The sequence below is a fragment of the Pseudonaja textilis genome, chromosome 7 (genome assembly GCF_049901715.1).
Source record: "Pseudonaja textilis isolate UNSWEBS1 chromosome 7, rPseTex1.2, whole genome shotgun sequence".
Taxonomy (NCBI): Eukaryota; Metazoa; Chordata; class Lepidosauria; order Squamata; family Elapidae; genus Pseudonaja; species Pseudonaja textilis.
The window spans coordinates 58,110,691-58,125,548 of record NC_141996.1 but is presented as its reverse complement, the minus strand read 5'-3'; the positions used below and the strand labels follow the sequence as shown (position 1 = coordinate 58,125,548).

The 14,858-nt window shown below is 44.2% G+C and overlaps 1 long non-coding RNA gene across 1 annotated transcript; it reads right to left on the bottom strand.

Moving 5' to 3' along the window:
• Positions 1–541: 541 nt before the first annotated feature.
• LOC148125355 (uncharacterized) lies at positions 542–10,926 on the bottom strand. The gene is made up of 3 exons (XR_015744381.1): positions 10,872–10,926; positions 6,996–7,072; positions 542–1,185 (listed from the first exon to the last, which is right to left on the bottom strand). It is a non-coding gene; the product is annotated as an uncharacterized LOC148125355 (long non-coding RNA).
• Between the last annotated feature and the right edge of the window lie 3,932 nt (positions 10,927–14,858).

Here is a 14,858-nt window from a genome sequence, read left to right as displayed (position 1 = left end):
GCTCCGGAGGCAAAGGGAGGAACAGCCTGCTCGGGGCTGGAGGTCATGAAGTCCGCCCCCCTCCCCACACACCGTGGAGCTAGAAGTCGCCCTCCAGGGCGCCCCTGCCCGTCCCTCCCCCATTGCCCTCCTTCCCGCCGTGCTGATCCAGCGAGCTTCCCTCTTCAGGTCGGCTTTTGTCAATCGTAGGAGCGAGAGAGCCGGCGAGTATGCCCCTCCCCCTCAGCCGCCCGAGGAACGGCCGTGGCCTGTTTATTCCCAGCCCCCGCACAAAGCGCGTGCACCCTCGCGCGCGCCCTTTGAACGCTCCGAAACAAGGGCAGCAGCAGCTCCTGCAGAAGCGCCCGCTCTTTGCAGCCTTCCCGCCACGCGCTCGAGGAGGCGAAATCTCTCGCCTCTTATCCTGGAGGTCGGGATATTTAGGTTAATCGGACGGACTGGGATCCACGATCCCCTCCCGCCCCTAACGACAAGGCTTAGGCTGGTGTACAGACCGCAGCGCAAAAGTTACATCGCTCCCAGAAGGAAAATGAGACCTCGTAGCCATCCACCCTTTATTTCTTCCAAGGTCTCAAAGGAAGGAGCCGGATTTGCCGGCCGCCGAGACCTCACACGCCGAGGGCAGGAAATGGGCCGGACACTGAGAAAGAAAGGCGCGGGGGTGGGATTCAAAGGCCCAAGACGCTGCAAGGCCCGACGCTGCAATTGCTTCTGCTAAGAAGAGTCAGTGCCCACGACAGACCGGCCAGCTTGCCATTTCCTCTCCCGTCTCCCTCGAAAGAGGGAGCCATCTGGGGTTGGATGACTTCTCATCTCATTACCGGGCATTAGGCGAGCCAGGCAAATATACAGCTATTAAAATTAATCGCCTCGCGCTGTCAGCTGAACATAATGGAAATGATTTATAGGCTGCACAGCCTACGTGGCGTTCGCCGTCAGAGAAGCATCGGGATGGTCGATGGGGAGGCGGGCGAAGCGATGGGTGAAGAATCGCGGAGTGTACAGATCCGGTTAGATCTCCAGAACATTGCCGAAAGGGTCCGAAGGCAAGCATCCAGCAACAGCAGCAGCAGCAGCGGGTGGCGGGGGGTCGAAAGAGGAAACGCATCATCTCCGCATTTCCCGCGGAACGGGTCCGGAGTTAGCAGGCGACTTGCTGGAGAGAAGTTGGCAGTAAAATTTCATCTGGAACGAAGGAACAAACAGGAGGGCCTTTGCAAATCTGTTGCTAGATGTAGAAGGCAGATAGGCATAACTAAATACATGGCTCTCCAAAATATTATACCGACTGTCATGTAATCTTTTTCTCTGAACAAATAACAATGAGCTTGATCCAACACCCACAAGAAGAGTCTGCTTTAAAATTATTGTATTGATTGTGATGTTTCAGAAAGTTCATTCCCAAGGAAATTAATAGATTTTATTTCCAGGTAAATTACAGATAAATGGCTTTATTTTGGAATATTCAGACTTAATTTGCAAGAAAATGAGCTTGGTGGTATTTCTCCATTCATCCTAGAGCTGCTTTGACTCTGGAGAATAAATGACATATTTAAATGGCATAGGTCGGTTGTTTACAAAGAAAAAAAATCAAGCAGTTGGCAAACCTAAAATTTGTATTTCTGCATTTCAGGCTTAAATATTTGTAGCTGAACTAACACACCAACATTTCAGACTGAGGGATGTTGAGATTTATCTGTTTTTCTTTAAAGAATGTCCTCTCACTCTGGTTTTAGAAGACAGGGAAAGAAGCCAGATTGAAGGTGGGAGGAAGACAGCCTCATTCCTAGCAAAAGATGACCAATGGTTCAAATATATATAGTGATAATTCACAAGATAAAGGATCTGATTAATCCTATGCAAGCATACCCTCTTGGTGTGGGGGAGGCAAGGGTGGCTCTTAGGGCAGGGGAGGCAATATGTCATAAGAAAGAAGGAGGAAATGAAAGAGGCTCGGCCAGGCTTGGGAGGTCAACAGCTCTCTTTCCAGTCTGGGTGGAGTGGGGTGGGGTGGAGGACTGACTCACAGCTCAGCAGGTAATTGACAGCTTCCACTTCAAATTGAAAAGTGTTAACAGCAAGGCCTTATATCCTGGAAGCTATCTGAGAGATCTTACTGCATTATTTGAAATCCTTCAAAAGAAGATGTGATGAGCTATCCAGCACATTTCTCCAGAATTGGTTTAATCAGCTTCACAGCCCTTTAAGAAAAATAAAAGAGGGAATCTGCCTGTCTTTTTCCAGACAGAGCTAGTCAATTTCATGAGCCTGTATTCTGTTGTGTCCCCAAGGTAAAGTCTTTGTCACTATGGGCCCTCCTATTAATTATCCTTTCAGAGGCTGGCTTCAGTGCTAAACATTCAACTGCAATATATCGATCACATTCTCTATTCCTCTTTAGGCAAGCAAGAACATTTCATATGCAGCCTCCCCGGTTGTGTGAATCTTTCAATACATGCTTCTGTGTTTTGCATTTCCAATGCATTCCTTATGCACTAGGCTGAAAGGGAAGAAGCAGATTACATTATTCATTACCATATGAAGTTCACATCTGATCAACTGGGATTCTTGTACTTTAGCATGAAAGCCAGTTTGGTCTAGTGGTTAAGCCACCAGGCTGGAAACCAGGAGACTGAGAATTCTAATCCTGCCTTAGGCATGAAAGCTGGCTAGGTGACTTTGGACAAGTCATTCTCTCACAGTTTAACCCACCTCACAAAGCTGATGTGAGGAAAATAGGAGGAGGGAGGATTATTAGGTATAAAACATAAATAAGGAATGTATAGTTCAAGAAAGGATAGTTCTACCACCATAGCCCAGGAAGTAGCCATGTTGTTGTTTTTTTGTTTATAGATACCTAGTAAGGATATACCCCAATCGGTATCACTCAGGTATATTAGAATCCTCAGATCTCACCATCAACATACCTTTGAATAAAGACATTTCCTAATAGCAGATATTTAAGCATCATAGCTATGGGGCAGGAGTGTTAAAGATAAAGGTATCTTATCTGCACTGAGAAATATATCTGTACCTGAGATATAAGGTATTTAATCTTTTAAGTTTGTTTCAAAAAGTCTTTGTGTGTGTGTGTGTGTGTGTATACCTCATTACAACAAATCGGCACAAATGTTTAAGGGAAACCACTCTTCTGTGATGGTTATTGATTAAAGCCACAGTTCTGAACATACATATAAACTTTAGTGTGAGTTATACAAATCTTATTTAACTCATTGAGGAGTTGGATTTAATCTAATCTGCAGGTAAGATGTTGAGCAAAATGTTGCTGGTAAAACTAGGCTAATATTTAAACATTTTCTAGACAGTTATTAATATTCAGGTTAGAAAAATGATGTTTCTCCCCCCACCCTCTACTTAGAGTCCAAGCTTTGTAATTTTATTCTTTCAAACTTTGTAATATATATTTATGACTTCCAGATGTAATAAGTTTCAACTTCCATAATCCTCCAGCCAGAATGGCAAATGCAGATAACCAGAGTTTTGGCTAAGATTTCTGGAGATAACAGCTGATGAAGCCTTATTCAAAACAGGGATGGGTAAAGTGTGCCCTCCAGAACTTGCTGAATTCTAGCTTCTAGTAGCTTCTTAAACAGCATGACTAATTAAGATGATTTATGCAGACCACCAATCATTGTGGACCGCAGGATGTCCACCTTTCATTTCTGCATTTTTTATTCTTGATTCTAGCTGGCTAATATCTGCATTTTATGGACAAAGACAAAGCACTAGATAGAGGGAAGATCAGTCTGGAAGTTCCTTACCTCAGCAATACTTTCCAATTTCCTAACTTTCAACTTCTTCAAGTCCAGAACGAATATTTTCCCCAAATAAATGTGCTCCCAGTGCTGGTGTGTTATGGTCATGTGGGACCACTGACAACTTGGCATCCAGTGCAGCTCATCCCATTTAGCTCAAGAAAGCATGCAGGCTGATTCTAGCCAGAGAGCTAGTCTTAGAGGCCACTTCCATTGCTGCCACTTTCTTTGGAAGTCAGAACAAATCAGTTTGCGTGGGAAGCCTCCTTTCCTCTTATTTAATCATCTGCCAGCCTTTCCAAAATCTGTAGGCAGCTGCTGCGCTGCCTGGATTCAGCTTCCTGCTAGCTTTTATTGAATATAATTTGTTTGATCGATCGACTTCATGGCCGGGCGGGAAGGGGAGAGGAAGAATGTCAGCCTTCGGCATTTGCAGGGAGCTCACTGAGAGGCGGAGGCTGAGGGAACCCACTGAGAGGCAGAGGCTGCTGCTGCTGCTGACAGAACAAGGTCTGCCAGTGGCCTGGAGCTACTACAAACATGTCAATGTAAGGAGGGTGAGGTAATCCTAGTCAAGAGCAGGAATGACCAGAGGAAATTGGGAAGCAACTACTATGGTAGCTGATCCCAAATTGGCCCAGATACTTTAGTGGAAGGCAGTTCTTTTGCTGCCCAGGTTTCCTGGGCCACTCCCCCCAGTTCCTACAAATGTGATGAATGCATACATTTATATTTGTCCACATGCTGAATGTGTCCTATCTGATACATGCAGTAGGTGCTGGACTATGCTTCTCTTCTTACATTCATCAGGCAGCTAGCTGCATCCTGGTGAGTAATCTGAACTGATGTAGTTTGCATTGGACCTCAGGAGAACAAGCACTATTCTAGCAGAGGATAGAAAAACAGGCAGCAGAGATACTGGTGCCAGAAACATTGGAATGGATCACCGATTATGAGGTGGGGCAGAAAGGTGCTTCAGATTTTTGTTGCAGACTTGTAGATAGGCATTAATCATATAGACAACCAATGCCAGATTTCAAGCCAACTGGGAAGTTACAATAATTCTACCTCAAGGATGTAAGACTAAGCTTGGGTCAATAACATATACTAAAACACCACTTTCTTAACTGGATTCATCACATAACAAGCAATTGGCTACATTCATATAACAAAAATTAAACACATCACATTTTATTTAATCACATTTCTTAATTAATGAATTATTAGATAGGAATATGCAAAAAGCCCTTTCTTGAGAACAGGGGGGGGGAGGGGTTCTTCCATTCTACCAGGGCAGCCATTTAAAACAAACAAGTGCTCTGACCCTTCCAGATTAACATGCCTCCCTGGCTCTCCTTCATGAAATGAAATACACACATTAAGTCAGGAAGAATTCTTCAATTGGGGAGTGGGGTTGCAGGTGATGTTTTTTGTTGGGGACAGGCTGTCCAGTCACTGGGAAGATTGAGGTTAAGGTTGAAAGTAGTGAAAGCACTTTTCCTAGTACCCTGAATCCCACAACTACCAATAATTTGTGGGCCTAATATAAGAAATAACACCATGGCAAAAGAGGTTCCGAAATGTTCTTATTCCAATTATCCCAGCTTAGAGCAAAAGACCACAGTGCTTCAATCAAATCACCCAATCGGCGCAGTTTTTCTGGAAGTGAGACATTTAATACTTAGGACAATTTAAAAGAATTCCCTCCTTATCCCCATTCTATAAAGCCCCTTTTAACTGGACATGAAATTTATCATTCGCTTCGATGCAAATGGAGAGTAAACACATTCCACAGAAATCGGAGCAAATCAGCAGGAGTGCCCGTGCGCGCGTGTGCGCACCGGTTCTTCTAATTGTTAGGTGTATAAGGGCTGGAAGGAGGGGGAGGGAACCACAATCAAATATATTTCTCTAAAAAATATTGACAAGAGTAATAGCCTCTTAGCGAAGACTTGCGCCACGAGGTTCTGTGCACGAGAGATATTTTATTGCTGGGTAATTATTCCCGATTCCCTCTCCTAACGAAGGACTGTAAGTGAAAACGCTGCCAGAATCTATTAAATGTCGCCAAGGCAGAATTGAAGTCAAACTGCTGCTGGGTTTACACGCCCCCTGTTGGAAAAGATCTTGTAATTAGGGAGAGCTCTCCCGCCAGAGGAGTCTGCAAATCAGGGCTCGGAGGCAGAGTGGGGGAGGGCTTGCGAGGAGAGCCGAAAAACACTCGCCTTTCTTCCTTGATGCAAATAAGGTTGCATTGAAAAGACTAACCGAGAGATCGTTATGCAACATACAGCAGATGCTGCCTTGCCTGGTGGGAAAAAAAAGCGTGGGGGTGCATATGAGAAAAAGAAAAAAGCTCCCCCCTTGAAACTCCACTTCTTTTCAACACCTTTATTCACGCGCCTTCACTGATGTTAACAGCTATTAAAAGACAGGCAAGGCCCAGTTATTAATGTTGCACCACCTTGTTTGTTCTCCCAGATGAAAGCTACTGTTGTCTCCATGCCAGTTTTCTTATTCTTGGCCTGGTTTTACAATTAGGAAATCTGAGCCCCAATTTCTTGTTACTGATATGGACTGAACAGCAGTCCATGGTTTGACCCATGGAATATTAATTTAAAAAAAGGAAAGTAAAATTTCTAAAGGTGATGTAAGCTTCCAATTCTCATGAAAGTCTTCATCAGATAGAATTCAGTTGGGACTGGACTGCAGCCCCAAGCAAATCTACTGTATTTGCTTGGAAATAAATATTTGGCACTGGTTCTTAAAGAAGGATTAGGGTGGATCGGATTGTATGATGCAGCTATGGAGTTATTCTTTGTCTATGTAGCTATAAACTGTATTCAGTAGAACTTACACGGCCTATTATGTTTCAGATGTTCCCTATTTTGCCTATATATACCTTGCCCATTTCAGGTAGCAAAATCTGTTTATTATATTGCATCTTTGGTAATGCATCTTGCTCTGGAAGCCACTCACTCTGACCCTGAGATAATCTCATTCCCAATGTTTTTTAATAGCGAGAATCAAAATTTTGAAATACTTTGGCTTACAGATTTTTCACACAGAAACTGTTAAAGTATTGCTGCATTCATTTATCAGAATTCTCTTGGCTTGAGTAGATTGAAAAGGCTGCTTACTGCTCTTTTTAATGTTACAGTGATTCCAATATATCACACAGGACAGCACAATGTTTTATTACAGGTCAAATCTACTTACCTTATTAACAATCAGGTCCCTAAGGATTACTCTGAAACTCTGCATTGCTGGTAATATGTGGGTTTCTCATCCTCTTTCTGAACAACAGATTAGGAGTGGAACAAGAAGACTATTAATATACTTTATTCAGATGTGTTGCAAGGAAAAGAAAATTATATGGACTAAAAGCTGACTCAAAGGAAGTTGCTCTCTGATCAAATTCTGAAATAAATACTAGTAGCATCCAGTTAAGTTGTGTATAATCTATTCTGTAAGTAAGATTCAGACACAAGTACAGTCAAAATTAACCACTATCCCATTTACATCTTTCAAGACACCTACCAGATAATCTTGAAGTCTGCCACGTTTCTATCTCTAACTTTATGGTAAATAATATTTAATTTACTTTCAATCTACCCAGAAAGCATTTCATTATTTTGCAAACCTGAGAACTGAATGCTACACTGGCATATCAAGTATTTTTTCCTTTTTATTCACACTGAATTTTTCAGGGTTCATACTGAAGTAGATAAACTAATAATGGGTCCCTAATTTCTTCTCAAAGTTTGATGTTCTGACACATAATGCTCTTTAAGCATTGCTTATAGAAAATCCTATTGCTAATGAATACCACAGAAAAACAAAACAAAACACCAGCATGCCTAATCAAGATAACCAAATATGACTCAAGCTGAAGAGCCCTGGCAGGCAAATTCCAAATCTGAAATCTTCCTTTTCAGCCACCTAGTTCCATCAACACAATTGGAAAACAGACATAAGTAATCAGCCATATTATCTGTCTTGCCAAGAAATGTCTGTAGGTTGTACCTACAGTCAAGATGCTCTTCCTGTACAAATACAAGCACAAAGCCTACTGAGAAAGCAGGAAACACCTCACTCTTAATCGGTTGCTCCTTCAAGAGCAGCAGCAGTGAGGACACCCCCGGCGCCTGTTACTTCAAGCTTGTCTAGTCTTTTGGTCAGAGGCTATCACTGCTGTTGTGTTGCTTGCAAATGGTGAACATTCATATGAGAACTTATTCTTGGCAAACAAACAAACAAACAAACCCCAAACCAAACCAGAAGGATGGAAAGTGTGGCTTTCAAGTGCTAGATTTTCAGATGAAGTCACCATTGTGAAAAACACTTGGCCTACCAGTGATAAATTGGTGGATGGGCAGGCTCAGGTTTCTAATTTTTTCCTGTTTATTGAGCACAGAAACCTGGTACCAACAATAAGGTTTGCAGAGGAAAGCCTCTTAATTTTTGCCAGAGTTTTGTTAGCTCAGTGTATCATCTCAGGGATCCACTGACAAAGCACTCATGCAGCCAGAGTATTAATAACTAACCTGCATCCTGTCCAACTAAAACACAAGGCAGTTCAACACAATCAGCGGGGAAAAGAGGGGGGGGGGGTGTCTGTCTTTCTCAAGCACACTCCTCCATCCTTTCTAACCTAGGATCGCTTATCAGGAACCAAAGCCTCAAGCTTTATTTTCACACTTTTCTCTTTAGAAAAAGTTCCAGTCTGACGTAAGGTGTCTGATTCGTTACTAGTTCCCCTCTCAGAGGTAGGCAACACCGATTGCCTTAAGGGTATCGTCGGACGCATTCATTCATAAAAACATTCAATTAACATATGGGAGATTAGCCGGGAGGTTGACTGTGTCGGTCTCGATTTAACACTAGGGGCTTGGGAGCACCGCCCAACTTGCTTTAAACGGAGAAGAATGGGAGTTTATGTGAAGCGGCTCCTTTATTGAATGTATGCGGTATTACTGTCCCATCTACCGTCCTGTCAAACGATCTCTTTGGGGAGATTAGGTGCAGTCTTCCCTCTCATTTTTAAACGACCGTCTCCACTAGGAAATGCAAGCGGTCATCTCGTCCTTAAAATATTGCGACAGCCAGCAATTTGTATAGAGCGAGGGGAGAAGGACTTTCTGCCATGTGGTTTCCTATTACTATGTAGGGAAACTGGAAACTACCCGCATTTCTTACTTGGCCGGGAGTTAGTAAGTTTCCACCGAGCAGATTGTCACCAGCCCGCCCCGCCCCGCCCCGCCCCGCCCCTTCCACTCCCCACCTCAGTGTGCCTTGTGGAGTTTCCTGACTGCCACTCGCTCTCATACACCCGAGAGGTGGACTGGGTAGCAACAGCAAATGGCGCCTAAGTCTTCTTTTTCAGCCCCTAGCCCTAATCCTGCGCGCGATCACGCAAGCCGCTTGCAACCAACGAGCTCACTAGCCAACTCCACCTTCAACTGGAGAGGGAAGCGCCAGAGCGGGAACCCGTAATCGCTGGCGTTCAGCCATCCTGGGGTCTGGCCACACACTGGCTTTTTCTTCTCGGCCAAGACCTACAAATGGGAGCTTGCCGTTCTTAATTCCGCTGATTGGCAGTGCCAGGCAAATAGGGGTGAACGAGCGGTGGAAGGTAGGCAGGCGGCCGGTTAGCCAACCAGCCACAGCACATTCGAGAGGCAGCCGGGACAGGACATTCTGCTCCTCGATCTTTGAAGCAAATGTGACCAGCTGCTGCGCGCGTACGCTGTTCGGATTGCAAGGAGAAGTTCAGTGCAGGCGGGGGTGGCTGGGTCAAACGGTAAGGAAAAACGTCTTTGTGCGAAACCTCGGCCGAGCTACGGATAGAAAAAGCCGAGGCTTTTGTTCGCTCAGGCGGCCTCTCTCGGGCGCGCCGAAAATTGCAGCGCGAGTCCCGGGAGATACTGCCTTTGGCTTCCTGTCTGCCTGCCACGCAAAGGCGCCTGTGTGCGCCAGAGAGATAATCCCCGGCCACTGTGCAGCTGTCACACATGCCAATTGTCCTTGTCAAGAGAGGACAGCCCCGCTTGCTCACTCGCTTTGCAAGGCAGCCTGCTTTTCTCAAAGCTGTCCCTTTAGCAAGCAAATCGCACAGCAGGTAGAAAGGTAGAGTGGATGAGAACGGTCGTATGATAACACTCCCTCCTGTCGCTTGTGTGGCTGCGCACACAGAAATCTCTTGACATCTAGTAAATCTTCATCAAAGTTGTGTAGGCTCAGCAATTTATTCTCTGGCCAAAAAACCCAACTGTAAAGTAACTCAACAGCTGGTATTTCCTCTGCTAGAACAACTTGAAAGAAATTCTTGGTGATCTCGAATTGTGCTAATGTCACAGCAGAACCACACTCCAATTGTAAAGTCATGACTTTTCTGGCACCCTCTTATGTAAATGCTAATGCTAGGGTGGCCTGCTTTTGGCAGTCAAAGAAAGCTTTCCTGTGTGTAGGTAGTGCACATATGTATCTCTGTATGTGTTTGTGTGTGAGAGAGAGAGATGCACACATATATGTACATATCTTACAGGGAACGTTTATCTTGCAGGGAACGTTTATATTGGTTTGCCAGGTGATGTCTAAATGCTAGTCTGAAGGTGCTTCAGGTAAATTTAACAGAGTTAAATGGTTTAACAGAGTTAAATTTAGGGTAAATTTAACAGATTAATGGAGTTGGAAGGGACCTTGTAGGTCATCTAGTCCAATCCCCACCCACCCCCAAGCAGGAGACCCTATACCATTTCTGACAGATGAGAGTCCAATCTCTTCTTGACAGCCTCAAGTGACCGCGCTTTCACAATTTCTGAGGGCAAGCTGTTCCATTGGTTGATTGTTCTCACTATCAGAAAGTTTCTCTTTATTCCCAGGTTAAATCTCTCTGTGTTCAGTTTCCATCCATTATTCCTTGTCTGGCCTACAGGTGCTTTAGAACAGCAGTTGCCAACTGGTGGGCCGTGAGAAAATTTTGGTGGGCCGCAGAGAAATCTCACCCCACAAAGCAATTAATCCAGGCTGCAGAGAAGCACAAGGCTGCTCAGCCCACATAGCCCGTGGGAACCCTCCCCCCCCACTCCTTACCTGGCAAACTTGTCTGCTAAGTTGCTATTTTTCCTTTTTCCGACCAACATCTGTTCTGCTGTGCCAGGAGATTTAGATTAGCAGGAAATGGTTGGATTTCTTGCTTTCTAACTAAGCACAGCTGAACCTCCCTTAGGACTGAAGGTTTGTTTGCAAGCAAATTTAGTGCAGATTCACGGCAAGCAAATTTGAGCTAACTGATGGCAGATAGATAGATCACTGAATGATTCGTGAGCAACTCAATCTGCCTGCTTTGCCTGATTTTGGATAAAAGTTACTTTTTTATTAAAAATTCAATATTTACTGTGGTAATATATTTTATTAATCATTTTCTGTAAGTCCTTTGTACAGCCATTTCGCATAGATCTAGGGATTTGCAGACACTCCTAGTGGGGGCAGTAGTGCCTTTGCTATGGGTGTTTCGTCCTGTTTTGATCTGCGAGCTTAAAAGGACCAGGAAAATAGGTGAACGTTCATGGTACACAGCAGAGACATTCCCATGGGACCTTCCGTGCCTGTATGTTCTCATGGGACTTTCCACAGCTGCATATTCTCATTCTGTTGAGGTCATTGTTTTTGATTCTGTACTTTCGATTGCTTTCTTAAATAAATACTGCTACCTGAGTTCGCTTGGGGCTGGCATTTGCTCAGACGTTTCCCTGCGTCTCATTTCAAGTGCCAGACCACCACAAGTGGTGACCCCGACGTGATAGTTTGGAAAAACTATACGTTCCGACGTGATAGTTTGGAAAGGCTATACATTTCCCGCATCCTATACTCATCGTCGCGGACGTCGACTGGGCCCTCATCTTCTTCGCTGGACGGAGATAGATTCTTTTCGTGAGTATGGGGGGAGATCTCTCGAAGGCTCAGAAAGGGCACATCAGGGAATTGAGAGGGATCATAGGGAATAGTTTTGGTTTTGGAGTTCATAGTAGAGGACATGCCATAGGAAAGAAAGAAATTGAGGACTTATTACAGTATGTTTGGAAACATATTCAGTCATATCCAGAGGGAGGTAGTATTAAAGTAGAGTCCTGGAAAAAGATAGGAAAATTTTTGCACGAGGAACCTCGTGCCCCTTCTTCAATTTTGTTAACCTGGAGGGTGGTTATGGATGCGTTAGCTACTTATGAACAACCGCTCCTAGCACCCCCTGAAGAAGGTTTGCCGCCTTACCATGCGGTACGTTTATTGCCGCCAACGGCACCTCCAGATAAATCCAGAGGACTGTCAGGCGCTGAAAATACTTTGTCAGAAGATAAGAGTTTACCTTTAAGAGTTCAAGTAGATGCAGTTACTGCAGCTATCCAAGAAGCAAAAAATAGAGGGGAATTGTCAGGAGATGATTTGGTGGAGTTTGGAGTAGAGATTCAACTTAATCCAGTAGAAATTGGCATGGACGCTGCATTAAATCCGCAGCGGGAGTGGAAGCCTTTACCTCTCAGAGTTTTAAAGGAAGTTAAGCAAGCAGCAAAAGAGTATGGTGTTAGATCGCCATATACTCAGGCGTTGTTAGAAGCAGTTGGTTATGGAAATAAAATGATTCCGGCTGACTGGAGAGCTCTGTTGAATATGATTTTAACTCCAGCTCAATATTTGGTGTTAGATCAGAAATGGAGACAGCTGGCAGTTCAGAGGGGAACAGCAAATGTTACCCCAGATCAGCTTTACGGAGCTGGTAATTATACAACAGTAGAACAACAGAGGGATGGAATGCCTGAGGAGGGGTTCGTTCTTCTCCCACAGTTAATTTTTCAAGCCGTAGGGGCTCTCCCTGACGGCGAAGGTGGTGAGAAGACCTTCACTAACATCAAACAAGGGAACAATGAACCCTATGAAAATTTCATTAGCAGACTGAAATTGGCTATTGAAAGGCAAATTGACAATCAATTCGCCCGGAACGAATTGCTTTTGAAGTTAGCAGTAGAACAAGCTAACACAGATTGCAGAAAGATCTTAAATCCACTTGTAGCAAGTGGAGAGCGAGAAATCGCAGATTTGATTAATGCATGTAGGAAGGTTGGGAGTCAGTCTTTTAACATGGAGACTTTAGCTCTGGCTCTGCAAGCAGGAAATGCTAAAAAGGGAAATTGTTTCAATTGTGGGAAGCCTGGACATTTTAAAGCGCAATGTCGGGCTCCTGGAGGGGGTCAAAGTCAGCAATATAAGAGATCAATGGGACAGGGTGTTCATCCTAAATCAGTGTGCCCGAAATGTAAGAAAGGATACCATTGGGCATATCAGATGCTCCTACAGTTTTTACTGATGGAGGGAAAGTTTTTGGTGCTTGTGTTTGGAAAGATAAATCTGGAATTTGGCATACAAAAGTGACATCAGAGCAGAAGTCTGCCCAGCAGGCAGAACTTGCTGCTGTAGTTTTGGCCTTTCAAAATTTTCAAAATCAGGATTTTAATCTAATAGTGGATTCTTTGTATGTATATAATTTGTTACCCTTTGTAGCAGGTTCTTATTTGTCTCCTGGAATATCACCCGATATTTTAAGATTGCTTTTGCTGTTGCAAGGATGTTTGGAGCAGTGCGTGAATGTGTGTTTTGTTGCCCACATTCGTAGTCATAGTAATTTGCCTGGAATTTTATCACAAGGTAATGCCAAAGCTGACAGTGCTGTAACTTCAGTTCTCACTGTCCAGCCATGGGACAGCCATAGTTATTTTCATCAAAACGCTAAAGCGTTGGCATCCCAATTCAAGCTTACTGCTGCAGAAGCTGCTGCCATAATTCAACAATGTCCAACTTGTTCAAAGCAAGGCACGGCTATCCCTATGGGAGTCAACCCCAGGGGGTTGAAACCTTCAATGATTTGGCAAATGGATGTTACTCAGTATCCATCATTTGCACCTTGGAAGTATATACATGTGACTGTGGATACTTACTCAGGATTTCTAATGGCTACCCCTCAAAGGGGTGAGGCGGTTAAACATGTCATTAATCATTGCATTAAGACATTTTCAGTTGCTGGTACGCCTCAAACTTTAAAAACAGACAATGGTGCGGCTTATCGGAGCACAGTCTTTGATCAGTTTTGCAAACAGTGGTCTGTGGAACATAAATTTGGGATTCCATACAATTCCACAGGACAGGCTATTGTGGAGCGTCATAATGGCACGCTCAAGAACATGTTAGCTAAATTAAACAAAAAAGGAGGGAAGCTCCTGGGACTTCCGGCAATTCAAGATCATTTGAATCTAGCTTTATATACTTTAAATTTTTTAAATTTGTCTGGTAACCCCCCTGCGAGTGCGGCCAGCAGGCATTTTTCTTCTCCTTCTACAGATGCGGTGAGGCCTCGGGTGTTGGTGCGATTCCTCCCGGATCCGGCATGGGTTCCTGCTGAGCTGATTACGTGGGGACGTGGTTATGCAGCAGTCGAACATCTTGGTCAAATTCGTTGGATTCCTGGTTGGTGCGTTCGGCCTGATCATTCGCAGGCACCAGTGAAGGAGGTTTCGGAGGAGCAGGATGGCGTTCCTGTGGTTCCTGATTCACCTGTGGTTCCTGATTCTCTTGATGCCGGCAGTCCAGGCGCGGCGCTGTGAAGACTGGGAAAAGATGACTGCTTATCTGAGGTTACCAACTTGTATGCAGCAGGTTCCTTTGGGGAATCGGACTAAATTGATCTGCAAACAGCGGCATCCTTTAATTTTTCCAGCATATTGGTCCTGGCATAAGGATCAAGACATTTTTTACTCGGGACCTGATAAGGATATTATATCTTCAGCCTGTGCAACAACTCTGATTCTGTTTAATGTTTCTGTTTCAGACTATGGACAATATCGGTGTCAATTGGAGTTGCCTAAGTTACCTTATACAGACTCTCTTTCCATTCGTCTTATGCCTCCACAAACTCTAATACGGAGGCGGAGAGCTGTTATTATCTCGGAAACTAGAGACCTCGGAGATAATTTATGGAAAGAAAATTCCTATATCAAGGATGTCCGGATTGCGGCTAAGGGTTTAATGTAA